Raw genomic sequence first — 18661 nt, 5'->3', positions numbered from 1 at the left:
CATTTCCTTCCGAAGGAGCCCCATCTATATGGCAGTTTTACTTCTGCAAGGGGATCTTCTGGAAGCATGATCTTATGGGAATATGTAAATGCAGCACGAGGTATTTTAATCCACACCTCATTTGCATCTTCCACTCTGCTCATTACAATGCCCCTTCCAGAAATGTGGGGGGCGGGGGTGAGTGTAGACGTGGCCTAACAGATTAGTAGGGCATGATTTCCTTTACAGAAACCATGTTGACTTTTCCCCAACAAATTATGTTCATCTAAGTATCTGACAATTCTAATCTTTGTTATAGTTTCAGCTAATTTCCCTTTTAATGACCTTAGACTTACTGGTCTGTAATTGCCAGGATCATCTCTAGAGCCTTTTAAAATATTAGTGTCGCATTAGCTATCTTCCAGTTATTAGGTACAGAGGATGATTTGAAGGATAGGCTACAAACCACAGTTAATAGTTCCACAATTGCATATCTGAATACTTTCAGAACTGTTGGGTGAATGCCATCTGGTCCTGCTACTTTATAAAACAAAGACATAAAATCTGTTTCTTATTGCTGCTTGTAAAATAATTTAACAGTATCAATTGTGTGAAGAGTATGTGAAGATGATTAAATGCCTTCCCTCTGCAAAGGCAAATAATAGAGCAGATTTCTCAACCAGTCTACAGAAAATGAATGAAGGTTTAATTTTCTATGTAATGCAGCAGTAACATTATTAAAGTAGCATGTTTACAAGCAATTGTTATGTTGTTTCTAAGTTGCTATGAAGAGAGCTAAATGTTCATTGCCTGTTATGATTCTCATATATGAGTTAGCTTTAAATATTTTTTTTTAGAATGAACTGAGGGTGGGGACCATATATATTGCATCTTTTAACCAGCCTACTTCTTCACTGTGTCCTTGCTCATCTGTGTTTCCAAAAGGAAACCACGGGGATTTTGGCAATTCAGCCAGCAATTCATCAGTCAGTATTTTCTTGGAAGAACTGGCCCAGGTATGAAGTTCCAGTTAATTAGTGAGTAAAGTTTGAATGCCACAGTATAATGTAGCTAGGATAGCGTAGTGTAGTGTCTTGTACAATATAGTCAGCAATTTGCAAGCTAGAAAGCTATTAATCCCATAGTTTAATAGAGCAGTGCTGGCAAATAGATTACCTCTTCAAAAAAGAACCATAGAACAGCTATGAGCTGTTATCTATTAATTGATATTTTCCATCTGATATGATAATTTTGTGTAGTGTCGTCCCAGCTGTACTCTCTGTCTTTCAAAGGATTTTAGAATTGCAAAATGTTTAATGAGGTTGTCTTTGAATTTTCCCAGTACTTTGTGCTTCTGTTCTAATTATTACTCATTATGGTAATTCATCACATTCTTTTCAATGCAAGGTATGAGCTTCATATTTCAGCACCCCTATCTGTAGATGCTCAAAAATAAAAATATATGTAATCAACTACTCTTCCATTCCTGAGTGCAGAAGTATCTCTTGTGAAGTCAACATAAACCATACTTCAAAAATCTACAGTGGCAAGTTTCCACTAGCAGCAGGATACAGTTAACTGACTTCAGAATCCATACAAAGATAGCATTTCTTCAGGAGCTAAAAGAAATATCTCTGCTTTTAATTAAGTATCTTAGACTCAAAACCAATTTCTTTGTTTACAAAGATCACTGCTTTCCAGGCATCTACAAAGGGCAGGCCCATGTTCTTTATTTTTCCTTTAAATACAAAGGTGAACTAACCAGAATTGAAATTTAAGAAGTCAGATGAAAACTGAATTATAGATACCCCCACTACATTTAATAACCAAATAGATAAATGAACTGATGTCTAGCAAGGGAGCTGTAGCGCATCTTAGTTTTTTGTCAGTTACAAGACTAAACTTGCACAAATTCAAAGACAACTGTGCCAAAGTCATTTCAGAGTTCCTGTATAATACTGACTGAAAAGAGGGCACATACTGCAAACCAAAAGTTAATAGACATTGTTACCTTTTCTTTAACTTTGAAATACTATCAGTTCCATACTTTGACATTAAAGCCAATTGATCTGATCTCGCCACTGGCTGGAGGACACACATGGTCAAGCTGTCTTATTTGCTATGATGACAGAATTGGAAACACTAGTCAATGCAAGATTGAGGCTACGTCTACACGTGCACCCAACTTCGAAATAGCTTATTTCGATGTTGCGACATCGAAATAGTCTATTTCGATGAATAACGTCTACACGTCCTCCAGGGCTGGCAACGTCGATGTTCAACTTCGACGTTGCTCAGCCCAACATCGAAATAGGCACAGCGAGGGAACGTCTACACGGCAAAGTAGCACACATCGAAATAAGGGAGCCAGGCACAGCTGCAGACAGGGTCACGGGGCGGACTCAACAGCAAGTCGCTCCCTTAAAGGGCCCCTCCCAGACACACTTTCATTAAACAGTGCAAGATACACAGAGCCAACAACTAGTTGCAGACCCTGTATATGCAGCACGGACCCCCAGCTGCAGCAGCAGCAGCCAGAAGCCCTGGGCTAAGGGCTGCTGCCCACGGTGACCACAGAGCCCCGCAAGGGCTGGAGAGAGAGTATCTCTCAACCCCCCAGCTGATGGCCGCCATGGAGGACCCCGCTATTTCGATGTTGCGAGACGCGGATCGTCTACACGTCCCTACTTCGATGTTGAACGTCGAAGTAGGGCGCTATTCCCATCCCCTCATGGGGTTAGCGACTTCGACGTCTCGCCGCCTAACGTCGATTTCAACTTCGAAATAGCGCCCAACACGTGTAGACGTGACGGGCGCTATTTCGAAGTTACTGCCGCTACTTCGAAGTAGCGTACACGTGTAGACGCAGCCTGAGTGTCTCAAAAGACAACCTGTTTATATAGGAAGAGGTATATAACAATCATTTAAGAAAGCTAGTGGAACTACCATCAGGCTTGCAGGCTACAACTGGCCAGTTGGATTCTGTTTGGTTGTTTCTCATTGTTTTGTTTGCTGGGCACTGGTTTTAGACACTGAACTGGAGAGTTTTCAGCATGTAATTTCATAGGGTCAGAGGGGATGTTGTCTCTAGCCTGATAAATTTACTTAAGCTATTAAACCTCGTCCTTCTATCTTGTCACTGGCCCAAACTATACTTTTGCACTGAATCAATTAACAAGGTTTTTCCCCCTGAATCTCTCTCATGGGTGTGTTTAATAGGATAAAGGCTATAAATACTGGAAAGAGGAGAGGGGGTATTCATGGGGGCAAAGGGAGAGGTGACTAGCCTTCAGAGATTTCACTTAAAAGCTGCTATATATCTCCTCAGACTTTTACGTAACTCTCATCATTGCACCATCTTTGCATAACCTTCATCATGAGGAGGAACGGGCTTAGGCTTAGGCTAAGCTTTTCTCAGTTCCCAATAATTGGGCCATTGTGCACACTGGCCACTCTAATAGATTTCTTCAGTGTCATTATGACTTTCCTTACGTGGCATTCTGGCATGCTGAACAGTTGCCATCCTCAGCAACACAATGGTTATTATGATGTCATTTGATATGCAGCTTTGGGAAACAGTGTGCATGTTGGCTGGAAACAAGCTGAGCTCAAACCTTAAAAGAGCTCCAAATTTGCTACTTAACCTATTGAAATAGTCATATCACTTTGGAGATATGCTGGAGCCAAAACAATAACAACCATGAATTGGACACACCAGTGATGTTAGAGTGATGGCACACTGATCTTATATACAAGCCTGTTTTTATTTGTTCACTCTGGTGAAGAGACAGCAGCTCTGTTTTGCTCCATTATATGTGTATGTCATCCCTCATGGATCTGTTGTCCTCATTCATTTATGATTCAGTAGTAGCTAGAGCCTAGTATGTAATAGGCTACGTCTACACTAGCCAAAAACTTTGAAATGGCCATGCAAATGGCCATTTCGAAGTTTACTAACGAAGCGCTGAAATACATATTCAGCGCTTCATTAGCATGCGGGCGGCCGCAGCACTTCGAAATTGACGTGCCTCGCTGCCGCGCGGCTCGTCCAGACAGGGCTCCTTTTCGAAAGGACCCCGGCTACTTCGAAGTCCCCTTATTCCTATGAGCAGATGGGAATAAGGGGACTTCAAAGTAGCCGGGGTCCTTTCTAAAAGGAGCCCCATCTGGATGAGCCGCGCAGCGGCGAGCCGCATCAATTTCGAAGTGCCGCGGCCACCCGCATGCTAATGAGGTGCTGAATATGTATTTCAGTGCTTCATTAGTAAACTTCGAAATGGCCATCTGCATGGCCATTTCGAAGTTTTTGGCTAGTGTAGACACAGCCATAGTCATGCAGAAAGACCAAAGCAATATAGTAAACATGATTAATATTGATGACTCGACTGCAAAAGCAGAGACAGGAGAGACTCATGAGCACCACACACTGAGCCGGAGCATACATCCACACAAGATTTTATGTAAACTTTTTTCCATGTAGTAGCAGACAGTTTACAGGAGACAGTGAGATTCTTCACAGTTTCTGAGCTCCCAGTCTCTAAGGAAATCTTTAAGTGAGTTTAAAAAAAATGCATCACGAATCACAACAGCCAGAAGCGGGGGAGGGAAATGCAGCAGCCTGAAAATCCTAAAAAAACAATCCGACTATAGTAATAATCAAAAATGGAATGGGAGGGTCTATATAAGAAATTCTCAGGGGGAAAACATCTGCAAATTGCTAAAATTGAACAGGAGATGGACGAGAGGTCTACAGTGTATGCATTGCTGCTCATCTGCCTCAGAGGAAAGCCAGCATCTTCCCCTGTGTGACAATAGGTGTGTATTCACATAGGATATGTCTACACTACAGCAATCTTTTGAAAGAAGTTCTTCCAGAAGATCTCGGCCCAAAAACATTTCTTTCGAAAGAGCACATCCACACACATAAAAGTGGATTGAAAGATCAATATGCTCTTTCGGTAGAGAACGTGCACACAGCCTCTGCTTTTTTGAAAGAATGGGCCAGGGATCAAAAAATCTGGCACCACAAGGACTGCTCTTTTGAAGAAAGGGTCTGCGGAGCATCTACATGCTTTCTTTTAAAAGAAGCTTTTGAAAGAGGGGCTCTTCCTGATCCAGAAGGGGAAGACAGCTTCAGGAAGAAGAGCTGCATTCTTTCAATTCTGGTTCGAAAAAGCACATTTTGGCCGTGTCTGCACTAGCCCAAATCTTTGAAATGGCCACTAATAAGGCACTGAAATGCATATTCAGCGCCTCATTAGCATGCTGGCGGCTGCAGCTCTTAAGAAATTGCCGTATTTCACTGCCTTGCAGCTCATCCAGACAGGGGTCCTTTTCAAAAGGAGCAGGGGAACTTTGAAATCCCCTTATTCTTATGATTTGCATGGCCATTTTGAAGATTTGTGCTGGTGTAGACATAGCCTTTGTGTGTGGATGTTCCATGTGTTTTGCAAAAAGGGGCCCAATTTTTCTGAAAGAACTTGCTAGTGTAGACATGGCCATAGGAAAAGAGGAGTAAGGGGAACACCAACATTAAGATTAGGCTCTTACAAGATATCAGAATTAAGTTTATTGAACAATTGTCTATCATTATTTATAGTTACAGTGGAACTTCTGTGCCCCAACTGAAATCTGAATCCTTTTCATCTTCATATTGTCCAAATGCATCAGAATTAGAGCTGGTCAGAAAAATTCCTCTTAATTAGTGTTTTTGGTGAGATATACTGATTACTCAAAATGGATTGATTTGACAATTTTTCCTCTGGAAATCAGGCAGGTAGAGTTTTGATGGAAATACAGAATCTCGTTCTATCATCTGCATTTTAAAAAAGATTGCAAGTTGGAAAAAGATAATCACAGAATGACTTGGTATTTGGAAGAAATGCCTTATGGTTTATTTTGTCAGAGACACAAATCAGTTTTGGTGTACACCTTTGAACATATATGTATTTTTTTTTTAAAAGTGCTAATATATTGTATTTAGCAGAGAAAATGGTAAAAAAAAAACTGGCTGCAATGTAAAACCAGGCAAATACAAATTAGAAATAAGCACTTTTGTAATAAGTGAGGGTGCTTAATGATCAAATGATCATGGGAAGTAGTTTCCATTTCATGATGCTTTCCAGAAAGGCATTGTGTCATCATTTAAAAATATTCATTAGTCAGACACAAGTTATTGAGCAGATGAGTGGATAAGTGCGTACAACTGAATTCCATGGCCTTTTATACAAGAAGTGATACAGGATAATTTAGCAGTCCCTTCTGAAAACTTGTCAAATTTGTCTAGAGCAGTGTCTCGGGTGTGGAGTGTGGAATTGTTCTAGTCACTTTTTATTTCTGTTTTTAACTCAAACCTTATCCAAAGTCATGGGGATAAGTCACATCTCTGTGAAATCCTGGCCCATTGCTAATTGGCACAAGTTACAAAAATTTGAATCATAACTTCCTATCTCCGCCAAATTCCATGGCCTGACCCGAATTAATACTATTTTTATAGAGGGTCAGTATTATATCCAGACCATCCAATGAAGCCACTTGGCTTGTTTTGTTTATAGTTTTAAAGTCTCTGGCTACGGTTGCACTACAGCGATCTGTCAACAGAAGTCACCATCAGAAGAGATTTCTTGACAAAACTTCTGTTGACAGAGTGCAGCCACACACGAGTGCTCCTCTGTACTGACCGAGCGGACAGACTGCCTGGCTGCTATCTCAACAGCGCAGGCACCAGGAAGCATAGCAGACAGGACTGCCCATTGTTCTGAATGCCCTGTCTGTCGAGAGAAGGCCCCCCCATAGTGTCCACACAGCTTTTTTGTTGACAGAATGTGTCGACAACAGCGTTGTGCCTCATGGCTGAGAGGCAGAATGCTGCTGGTGAAAGTGCTGAGTTTTGTCAACAAACTGTTGACAAAATGCATTTTGTGATGTGCCACCGGTTTTGTCGAGGAGTTCTTGATCACACTGACAGAAAAACACTTTAAAACATATAGTAGATAATGTAATGTACTTGAAATAAAGAAACAGAATACAAAAACAAAAAAGAAGTCAAGTAGCACTTTAAAGACTAACAAAAATTATTTTGTTAGTCTTTAAAGTGCTACTAACAAAAATTATTTTGTTAGTCTTTAAAGTGCTACTCGACTGCTTTTTTGTTTCAATATTATATAGACTAGCACAACTTTCTGTCTGTTACAGAATACAAAGAAGAGCTAATCAAATGGAATGTGCGTTGATTGATTATTTCACTCAGTGCTTGATACCTTGTGATGCTGTAAAGGAATGGCATGATTTTTAGATCATTGGATAACTTACTGGAATCTATCCAAGAACTGGACATAAAATCTACTATGTCTCCAAGAAAAATGCATAGACTGATAATTCTTTTCCTAAATAAGGTACTCTCCTCTTTTTTTGAAAGATTGCTTGAATGTTTTAAACATCTATTTTTTCCTGCTAGGGGAATCAGAGCACAACAGGTAAATGGTAGCAAAGTTTCATTTTGACTAAATATTATCAGACTTTTCATAAAGACCTAAGCTGTTGAAAGAAAGCCTCTGGTGAACCTGTGCCTATTTTCAAGGAATTTACTGGGGTTTTTTTGTTTGTTTGTTTTGTTTTGTTTTTTGCTTCAGGTATGTGACAATTATAGATTGAATAGGAACCAATGCAATTCTGACAGGCAGTTATTTAGTTCCCTGGCTTTGTTTGCACTCCAACTCAAGATCAAACTTGAGAGATTCCTGAAACCCAAAGAAAATACTTGGGCAAACCTGAGTGATATGTTTGAGTTCAGATATATATTAAGTCTCCAAACCACTTATTTCAGTCCAGATTTAATTATGCATGGAATCAATCCAACACAGAAAAGTCTTGTGCTATCAGCATATTCTGGTAGATAGGAGGCAGTAACAATGATTAACAACTCTTGTTGCCAGAACCTTTCTGATGTGACCTATCTTCTGCATAATTACAGGATCTGAGAAAGGTAATATGGTTAAAGCAGGGACATGGGGGTGAGGTATCCTTCAGCTCTGCGACAGCTGATGTGCAACAGTGACAGGACACATCACTTAGTCCCTCAATTTGTTGACCCGTTAAATGTAGGGTAACATCCAATTTAGTGAGCCATTTTGAAATCTGATATGAAGTGCAGAGTTTTATTACTTTCTAGAAACAGGTTACATTTCTTAAAAGAACTTTCATCCAGTAAGAGGTGATCTGTTAGAAGTGGAGTGGGGAAATGGTTGATGTCCTCTTTTGTCCTATCTTTGAAAAAAAAATGCATAAGGAAGTCATGAGATTATTACTTTGTTTTTCAGGGTGCTGGTTTTTTTTTTCAACCTGTGATTTAACATATTTCAAACCTGGTTTTCCCTTACCAAAAAACAGAATTTGATAGGGGTCTGAGGCCTATACTGTGGTCCTTCTCAGCCTTAAGGACAGGAGGTTAATTGAAAAAGTCTTAATCTTTAACAAAGGAATGTCTTCCCATGTCTGTGTGGAGTATGTGAATTTACTAAATACAAATAGAAAACAATGTGAGTAAACTATACAATCTCAGTTAGGTTTCTCTTCCTTAGTATCTGTGATGTCATCTACTTGTGTGGCAAAAGTACAGTGATAATTGCTAAAAATTCTCCTGGTAAAATAATAGGTCATGAAAGACTGAAAGGAGAAACTTACTTTTTCTGAGGGGATAGGGTGTCTCTTCTCTGCCCTCCCACTCCAGATTCACCTGATGCTCAAAGTTCTCGGTTTCATATTGCTCAATGACAACATCCCAACAGATCTTCCTTCATAATTAAAGACAAACAAAACCAGGGTTACTTTTTAATAGTTGAACATACTGGAGGTAAAGAAATCACTTTTGATTTAATCACTAATTAAAAATGAAGGTAATTAATTAATTAATTGATCTAAAATGGGCCAACACCCTCCCAACCAAGAAATAATGTGGACAACTTTCTTTACTCTGTCAAGATTTTGTCTCAAGTGTCCTCTAAAACATAATTGTATGACCTATAATTCAAGATACTGATGTGGGAAGCAGAATTTGGAACCAAGCAGGAAATCATTCTTATATCCTGTTATCTCTCATATTGTAGTATCAGGTGAGAAACAAAGCCAGCATTTTGTGTAACAAAGCAAGAGCAGGTTGAAGATATTAAAAATTTATGGTTTTTCCCTTGAGAATTTCATCCAATGAACTCTTGAAAATGGAGCTCTTTATGATTATTTTTCCTTGTACTTTTTCTATGGTCTCAACACTTCCATGAGTCCTAATGCTTCCGAGATTACACTGGCTAGTACAGAGCAAAGCCACAATGCAGGAGACTTTCTGCTTTTGCCAAGCACTAACTGTCTGCCTAGCAAAGTTAAATATTATGTACTTGGAATAACATATGAGGCATGTGTGGCTGGGACAAGCTGTCAGTAAAAACCAAAGTAACATGGATACAAGCTGAGGAGAACTCAGGTCACCTGCTTAGATTTAAGTATTTGTGTTGAGCATATTTTATTTCACAGCATCAAAACAAGACTTATCTCTGGGACAAAAAAGTAATAGGGGTCTCTTAGGTCTGTTGGGGAGAGACATTACATGAACTATTGGGAGATCTTGGGTTCAGAATGTACTCCAGTTAAACGCCTGTCTTTCTCTTCTGACCTTAAAAATCCAGTGTTCTAGAGAGTTGATCAAAGCTGTAGCTCAAACACTGTCAGTCGTAGCAATAACACTGGAAACTTTCCTCTCCACTTCGCACCTGTACTTAGCCATTATGTCAGAAATAATTATTCACGGTACTTAGAATTTAGAGCCAAATCCAAGTTACTGAAGTCAATAGGAGTTTTCCGTCAGCTTAGTGGACTTTGTATCGCCCTCTTCAACATTCTGTACAGGAAAAACCAAAACCAGAAATGAAGTTCACCCTGCCAGGCACATTCTTTCTCAGGAAAACACAGCCTACTTTTTGGACTGTGCAGAAAACTTCCCAGGTGAAGGGCTTACAACAACCACTTTTTGTGCAGCAGCCTTCCCTCATAGGCTTATTTTACTACCAAGAGTCTTCCTGTTTTGCTATGCCAGCAAGCAGGGTGTAATTTGGAATAATGCAAACCTGAAGTCTTACTGTGAGCACTGTTTGTTCATACTTCCGTTAGAGCAGATGGCTATAGCTGGGGCATCAAACTTGAATGGCATTGGCATTGCAAAATCCAGCGTGTAGCTATACCTCATCTGGTTTCCTTCTGAACAAACATTCACCAAATCAAAACAGAATGTGTAGAAAAGTGTCATGAAAATAAGTTGCTTCCAACTCAGCAGAGAAAAGAACTGAAGTCCATGAAGAAACCACACGTACACTATGGACTCCACATTAGGGAGAGGAGATGAAACTCTCAGCGATCCAGAGAGGAAATATTCATGACCCACTATGTCCAGTGCAACGTGCAAAACAGGAAACAATGCCTGTGACAAGCTGGGTAAAATTTAGCCATTCATTCTGCAACCATTTATCAGCTCTTTCCTAGCCAGCATTTGGTAAAAGGTAGAATTTTTCTATAAAAACGAGAAGTCCTGTGGCACCTTTATAGATGAACAGATTTTTTGGAGTATAAGCTTTTGTGGGCAAAGACCCACTACATCAGGCGCATGCCTGGGTCATTGCCCAGGAAAGCTTATGCTCCAATAAATCTGTTCATCTATAAGGTGCCACAGGCCTTCTCATTTTTTTTGTGGATACAGACTAACATGGCTACCCCTCTGAATCTTTCTATAGACACCCCATGCTCATTCAATATCCACTAAGCTTTTAAAATGAAAAAGCAGTAAAGTAGCACTAAAGACAAACAAAATAATTTATTAGGTGAGCTTTTGTGGGACAGACCCACTTCTTCAGACCATAGCCAGACCAGAATAGAGTCAATATTTAAGGCACAGAGAACCAAAAATAGTAATCAAGGTTGACAAATCAGAAAAAAATTATCAAGGTGTGTAGTGCTACTTTACTGCTTTTTTGTTTTGATAGTATATAGACTTAGCACAGCTTTTTCTCTGTTACTAATCACTGAGCTTTTGAAATAGAAAAAAAAATTCCATTGTCTGGCTCTTTTCAAAGTAATTCTGCTATTTAATTGTAAGTCTTTGAAATGCACTAGCGCCTACCTTCCTGCAACCCTCTTATTTTCTTCGGTTTTAGGATTCTGATGTTATTGTGCTAACTATACTATGACAATATGAGGGTAAAGTAACTACGTGTAGGGTGCTGTGGCATATTCCATGTGTAGTGACTAGAAGATTTCCCCAGCTTGGCTTGTGTCTTTCAGAGCAGGGGGCTGCAGATATGTGTGTGTGGGGGCGGGGGGGTGTACAAAAGCCAGGGCAGGTGCTTGGGGATGTGATGTGGCTCAGGGCAGGGAGCTGTGAGGTGTGGGAGTGCAGGAATCAGGGAAGGGGTTGCAGGGCACAGGGCAGCAGGGCTGGGAGGTGGGGAGCCTCAGGCCAATGGGCTCAGGCAGGTGGCTGGAAGGTCAGGCTTACTGGAACTGGGCTGTCCAGCCTTCGGGTAGTTTCTCACAGGGGGATGCTGGGCTGCACTTTCCAGGTCCCCACAGCAGGTGGCTCCTCCCTGTCACCCCCCCCCCCGCCCCCAGTGGTTTCTTGAAGAAGGGTACGGTGGCTTCTCACAAGGTGGCTGGTCTGCCCAGCCCTACCCATCAACCTGTATCTCCTTGCAGGGAAGCTCCCCTGCCCCAGTCTGGCCAGTGGGGCTCCCCTCTGCCTGGCATTGTGACCAACAGGCAGTGCAGGAGTTTGCACGTGGACAAGTAGCTAGAAGTGTGGAGAGCCCTGGCCCCAGCTGGACACTCTGCCTGGGTCAGACACCCCCCTACAGTCACTGTACGGTATAACTCTCCCCTGCCCTTACTAGACCCCACTGGTCACTGCAGAGTGTACATGTCCCTCCTATCAGACCCAGCCTTCCCTTTACATGTTATGGAAAACAATCAAATTCCAGGCATACCACATTTTCCTGGCACAACCAAACCTTGATCTTGCTTTAGGTTAGGCTAAGAGGAAGCTGCATACCAAATTTGGTGGTCCTCTCTCTTTCCATTTAGGAGGAGTTCTTGAACAAATGGGCTCACTGACAGATGAATGCCCTCACAGACAGACAGGTGCACAAACTTTGTAATAGATATAGATATATGGACAGATAGTATTTGGTTTTCATTTGTACAAAGCCTTACAAACAAATAATCCCTACAACACTCTTGTGAAGTAAATATTCTTAACCCTATTGGCAGAGGTTGAATCGAGGAAGTTTAAATTGCTATCCCAAGGCATGTTGGTTGGGGACCTTAGCTGGTGTCAATGCCATGGTTAGAAACAGGAGTTGCTGGCTCCAGCTGTGGTATTCAGACTCCTTGATGAAATGTTTTGCTGAAGATGTCATAATGACATCATGTGGAGTTACTTGCCATCAGCAGCTATATTGACTAGAAAGTAGTGGACACTATAGCTGTATCAGAGCTTTGGTGGTGATGGAGATGGGATCAAATCATGACATCAACCCACAGGAGAAAGGAGATTGGAAACTTTCATGTTTGACTTACTCATTGCCCAAGCATGTTGTGTGTGTCTCAGGGGACCTATTTTTAGCCTTAATTTAGTCTCTTTTCTGCTGAAGTATTTTCTTATTGATGATAGTTCCTGCAAATATACAATCAATGTTCTCTATTCTGCATTGTGTTATGAACTTTGAGTCTTCAGAACAGATTGGAATGTTATCTCTGTATGCATTGAAGACTGAAGAACATAATTGCCAAAACAAGGGACGAGAGACCTCCAATTCCAGTGTGTTTACACTGCATATGGGAGTGAGTGCACTAAAAACAGCAGTGTGGATGTTGCAGCTCAGGCTGTTGCACATACCTGAACTCCTGGATCTTAACTCAGGTGGCCAGCCTGAGTCTCAGTGCAGCCAGAGTATCCACACTGCTATTTTTGTGGTGCTAACTTGAGCCCTGCTAGTATGAGTGTCTTTGCCCATGCTGGGGCACAGGGCTATGTCTACATTACCCCTTCAGGTCCCACCTCTGCCCTCCTCTTCCTCCCCCTTCTCTATCCCCTCCCCCTCTTCCTGCTCCATTCTGTCCCTCTTTCCCAAGCATGTTCCACCCTGTCTCCTCAGTGCCTGTTGCATGCCACTGAACAGCTGATCCTTAGCAGGCCCGAGGCACTGGGAAGGAAGGTGATGAGCTGACTGGCAAGGCCACCAGTGAGAGCTGAGCACCCACTGTTTTTTCCTTAGCATGGGCACAAACAGCAGCGGACGTGGCTTAGGCAAGTAGAGTGAAGACAGACATGAAGGGTGAGGGTTTGAAACAAGCAAGAAATGTAAATTGGCGAAAACTAGTCTGGAGATGCACAAAAGCAGAGTTTTATACTGATCTTATTGCTAAAGTTAGCAATGCACATCATTTAGCTTCCCTGCTATCTCATTCCACCTACAAGTGTCTATGTCTTGCAGTGAGGTAATGATTCCTGTATCATTGAGGATTAAGGGTGCTCTGTAAATGTAATCATTCTCAACTAATTATGCATACTGATTGCAACATAGCATTAAATAAATTGTTTGAATGGCAAGAATTACTTGTATGCGTCTTCCCCTGTTGCTCTGTTCTTTTGCCCTGAGGACCACTTCACAGGCACGTGTGAAGCAAGTATTGATTGAAACAGGAGGAGAGGCTGGCGTGTTTGTTCATAAAGTGCAAACACGTTATATGCGTATTTCCTCTTAAGCTGCAAAGGCTTTTAATGTCCGCCTCTTAGACACCTTTTATTGTGTGGCAAAACCACTGTTTTCTCTGAGCTGAACTTACTTGTCACTTTAACCAGCGAATAAGCAATAAACCGTAAACATCCACCTTAAGCATGAGGCAGACGGTATTTCACATATGACAGTTGTTTCAGAAACAACCAGCCAAGCAAGCAGAAAGGAAAATTACTTTGATTAAGCCATAAAAATGCAGTTTAGCATATTAAAGAATATTAGAAGTCAAAGACGCTTTCTAGTCTATGGGAAGAAAAATAGTAGAAGACTCAGACAGGGACAATGGAAGAGAGGCATGTCAGGCTGTGAATGAAAGGAGTCAGAATGAAGGTCAAATCCAATCAACCCGCCTCTCCTCTGATCCCATGAGGGACGTGCAGCAAGTTACGTTGATTTTTGTTTGCTTGCTTTCTTATTCCATATGCTGAAAGACTCTCCTGAAAGGAAGTTGGGTAGCCAGCAAAGGCACTCGTAAGAACATGGGTCAGACCATAGATGATTGGATAGCAGTTCAAATATAGGGGGCCTCCATACAGATAATCCTGGTCTCCAATCAATTACTCTAAGATCATTAGGCACTGTAGGCTGAAGCCTCGATTATTCCAAAGGGCTATGTCTACACGAGCAGCATATGTCAACAGAAGTTACTATCGGAAGGGATTTCCAGGCAAAACTTCTGTCAACCGATTCCGTCTACACATAAAAGACAATCGAAAGAACAATCTGCCCTGTTGATAGAGTGCAGCCAGACTGCCCAGCCCTCTCTCAACAGAGCAGCTGACTAAAAGCTCTGCAAACAGGGCTGCCCAGTGAACTGGAAGCCTGTCTGTCACCAAAGGGGCCGAAAGGTGTCTACACACCTGTTTTGTCAACAGAAAACTGCCAAGAAACTGTTATACCTGAATGTGGAGAGGTACAAGGCTGCCAGTGGATGTGTTGAGTTTTGTCAACAGACTGTTGACACATCATATTTTGTGTGTAGACATGCTGCGTGTTTTTCCAACAAAAGCCCAGTTTTGCCAAAAAAACACTCTAGTGTGGATGTAGCTAAGGGATATTCACTGACTAGTGGGAAACTACATCTGGTCTCAAGGTTTCTAGATCCCAGTGCATGGCTGGCCAAAATAAGGAACTTTTTTTCTCTGTTTATGCCTCCTGTGGAAAATCTTCATTAACTGTAGGCTGAGCTAGTAATTTTTAAACTGAGGCTGCATCTACACTACGAGAGAAATTCAAATTGAAGGCAGTTACATCGATATTACCTCATAACTGTATTCACTGTAAATACCATCACCTCAGTTTAGACAGCACTGATATCGAGATTACAATATTGTCATTACCTGACAGGTACCTGACAAGCTTGAATTCAAAAGTTCGACAAGTGTGGAAGCGCCATTTCTTAAAATTGAATTTATTAGCTTCCAGAGGTTTCCCATATGAAACCTACAGTGCACCTCAGTGCTCTGCTCTGGCTGCTGCTCTCCAGGTGCTCTGGAGTTAGGTAGCAGAAAGGCCATGAATTTCAAAGCGGGAGCACAAGCCTGTCACTGTGAGCTCATGTTTGTTTGAGAGCCTGAGAAATGTCTTTCTTTCTTTGTTGTAAGCACTGTGAGCATATCTACCCATTACAAATAGCCCCTATAGGGAGTTTGTGGTTCTATCTCCACGCTTGGTTTTTTTTTTCTGTGCTGCCTGGTGCCAGCCGCTGCGCCACCGCGCCATGTGTCGTGCTTGTGTAAGACGCCAACTTCTTCTCAGTGGTTTGTATTTGTGCGCGAACCTCTGTCCCTCCCACACAGGCGCCACACAGGTGGGGTTTTTTCCCACCCTCAGCGACATCATGTGGGTAGCCCCCGACCCAGTAAAAGGACGTGCCTGCCGCTCGGTGCTGACCATGCTGCCAGACAACACCATGTCCTGGCTTGTATGTGTTTAGGGCTCCAAGGGTGGGAAAGAATTTCAGGGGCTTGCAGCCACCGCAGGGAAGTCTCCCCTACCGACTAAAGGTATTTGGGGGCTTGCAGCTAAGATAGGTGGGGGGACTACTTCAACTGGCCCCCCACTGAACCTCCATGCACCCCTAGCAAGGGAGAAGTGGTGCTTGCAGCCACTGGGGGGAAGTGTCCCTCTTTGGCTAGGATACTCAGGTCTTGCTGCCATTGGCTGGAAGTCTTCCCTGGAGGCTAAGATAGTTGGGGGAACTGCTTCAACTACTTCAACATTCCAAGCGGCTCTGCAGCTGCAGACCACTGCACCCCTCCCCACCCCTCCAAAAATTATTTTCAGGAGCTTGCTGTCCATTGCAGGTGTCTGCTGATTTGATATTTCTGTTAGAAAATTTTTTTGCTAACATCTCCTATCAGTCTTCATGCTTTGACCCCCTCAGAAACCCGGGCAGCAGGTGGAGGGGCAAGTTGAAATTCCTGTTTACATTGTAAGTTCAGTGTATGATATTTCACTGCCATCGCCAATGTTGGCAATAGCTGTGTAATGAAGAGGAAAGTCAAAAATCTTTTTTCCTGCACTTTTCTATTCTCTTTCTTCTTTGACAATACAGTATGGGTCCCTCTATTATTTTCAGGGGTTGGATGCAGTTGAGAACAGAACAGCCTGTGCACAGAAACCTTATAGTGCACCAAAAAGCCCAAGGCTCTCACCTCAGCAACTTTCTTTTTGGAAAAACTTTCCTATCTTCAAGGTTTTTGGGGTCCCTGTATTATTTTCAGGGATTGGATGCAATCACTCAGTGGGGACACTCAGTGGATGGCCAGTTGAGAATTCAGCCACAGACATTTCTCTAAACTTCTTTGCCATCTCTGTGGACACCCTACTTTTCCTTCCTTCTAATGAGAAGAATGGACATTTGCTTACCACAGGAAGGGAATGAGGAAGGTTCAGTGTGGGAAGATGATGTCAAACATGATATCATTCCTCTTCCTTTGAAAACAAATGGCCATTTTTCCTGTCTCTTTCCCCAGTGAGAGAAATTGAGTCATCTGCATTACTGACCCTTTAACTGAATGTGTCCTGAGTGCACCCACTGTCATCTTCCCAGACTGCATTGCCCTCACTTCCCTCCTGTTGAAAAGCAAACAGATATTTTTCAGAAGCAAAGAAGGAAAAGGGGAATCCCAAGGGAAAGAAAGACATCACTGAACTATGTCAACAGGTTGTTCAACTAGTTTTCCCCCAGTTAAAGAACACCAAACAGTGAAAGAATCTGGATCCATGTGAATAGGAAAAAATTACTTTTATTCACACAGAAGGAAAGTAGGGAATCCCAAGGGAAAGAAAGCCAAACCGGTGGTAGGCTTCAGAACCTGCAGCACCCTGTACAAATGTGCTCTGGGAGCACCCAGCTGACTGGGTCATGTCCGCTGGTACCTCAACTAGTTTTCTCCTGGAGAAATAATGCCTTTCATAAGGCAGCACATCAGTGAACATACTACAATGTTGTTTATGCTAACAGTGGATTAAAACCAGATCACATGCAGGAGGTGAAAATGCAGCAAACAGGCCACTGCTGAGAGCTCCCTGCAGCCACATGCATTGGGAAGGGAGAGTACTGGAGTGGTGTGCCTAGGTTGGTGGGGCGGGGGCAGCCCTGAAAATAGATGTAGCCAGGGGCTGGTCCCCCCCAGCTAAGCTCAGCTGGCAGGGGTCAGCTGAGACTCCTACTGACATGGTGCAGTCATCTGGCATCTTATTAGGAGACAGACCAGCCCAGAAAGTTCACGCTGCCCTCTGTGGGGCCAGCCCTCCCCGACCCCCTGAAACCTGTTGTTATTCCTCTCAGATTTATATGCCTAGGCAGGGGGTGACCAGCCCAAAAATAGATGCAATCTGGGGCTGCCCCCCCCAGCTAAGCTCAGCTGGAACAGATCAGCTGAACCTCCTACTGACATGGTGCAGTCACCTAGTTTCTAATTAGCCATCCCCCCTGCAACATGTGATGCCTTACAGGGGCCAGCCAGCCCCCAAAAATATATGCCATGGGTCGAGCCATCCCCCCAGTGCCAGCCCCCGAAAATATTTCCTGCTGAGGGAGCCAGACTCCAGGTGTGTGTTGCCTATTTGGGGCCAGCCAGCCTCCAGAAATATTTGTCACAGGGGGAACCAGCCTTTTGGTGCTTGGTGAGCCCCCAGAAAATATGAAGCACAGAAGCCTTCACCCTCTGCAGTGCACAGCCAGCACATGGTGTGGTGGGGCAGGTGCTAGCCATGTGATGTGGTGAGGCAGGGGCTTGCCGCCTGCGGGGTAGGGGATCTGCCCTGTACAAATATGAAGTGCAGAAATGAAGTTTCTTAGCCTCTCCTGCTAAATACTGTGTAGGGAAGAAGCAGAAGCCTTCACCCAACACATGGCAGGACATGCTGCCCCACTGGCTGATGTGCTGATCTCTGGTCCCAACAGCCAAGTCTCCACATGGTGTGTTGGGGTAGAGGCTAGCCCGCCAGTTGAACTGAGACCCCAGCTCTCCTGATGGGTCCATGCTGGGGCGCTCTTTCATGGCTAGATGCGCCCTCCATGGTGATCATAAAGAAATGAATTCAAAATGCCAGGCTTCCTGTTTCCTACTTCCTGCACACCTGAGAGCAGGAAGTTGAAAGTGGATGGATTGTATGCATTCTGGGCATTGTGGGATACCTCTGGAAGCCAATAAGTCAATTTGAAGAAATGATGTTTCCATACTAGCATTAATCCGACCTTTTAAATTTCAACTTGGCGTTACACTGCATCAGAGGGTCGACACAAGAATGTGGACCTTAGCACTTATTAAATTTGACCTAATTCTTTCAGTTAAGACAGCCACATTGTAAAATTGAGCTAAATGCCTTAAAACTGACTT

The 18661-nt window shown here is 42.8% G+C and overlaps 2 long non-coding RNA genes across 2 annotated transcripts in view; one reads left to right on the top strand and one right to left on the bottom strand.

Moving 5' to 3' along the window:
• The window catches only part of LOC142013633 (uncharacterized), a 226394-nt gene that overhangs the window by 103231 nt on the left and 104502 nt on the right, over positions 1–18661 (top strand). The gene's annotated exons all lie outside the window — the stretch shown is intronic.
• The window catches only part of LOC142013632 (uncharacterized), a 74510-nt gene that overhangs the window by 5327 nt on the left and 50522 nt on the right, over positions 1–18661 (bottom strand). The window contains exon 3 of the long non-coding RNA XR_012645740.1: positions 8662–8771. This is a non-coding gene — a long non-coding RNA (uncharacterized LOC142013632). The remainder of the gene's footprint in view (positions 1–8661; positions 8772–18661) is intronic.

This window comes from Carettochelys insculpta, chromosome 5 (assembly GCF_033958435.1).
Source record: "Carettochelys insculpta isolate YL-2023 chromosome 5, ASM3395843v1, whole genome shotgun sequence".
Taxonomy (NCBI): domain Eukaryota; kingdom Metazoa; phylum Chordata; order Testudines; family Carettochelyidae; genus Carettochelys; species Carettochelys insculpta.
Note: the sequence above shows the minus strand (reverse complement) of the source record. Positions and strands in the feature narration are given on the sequence as shown.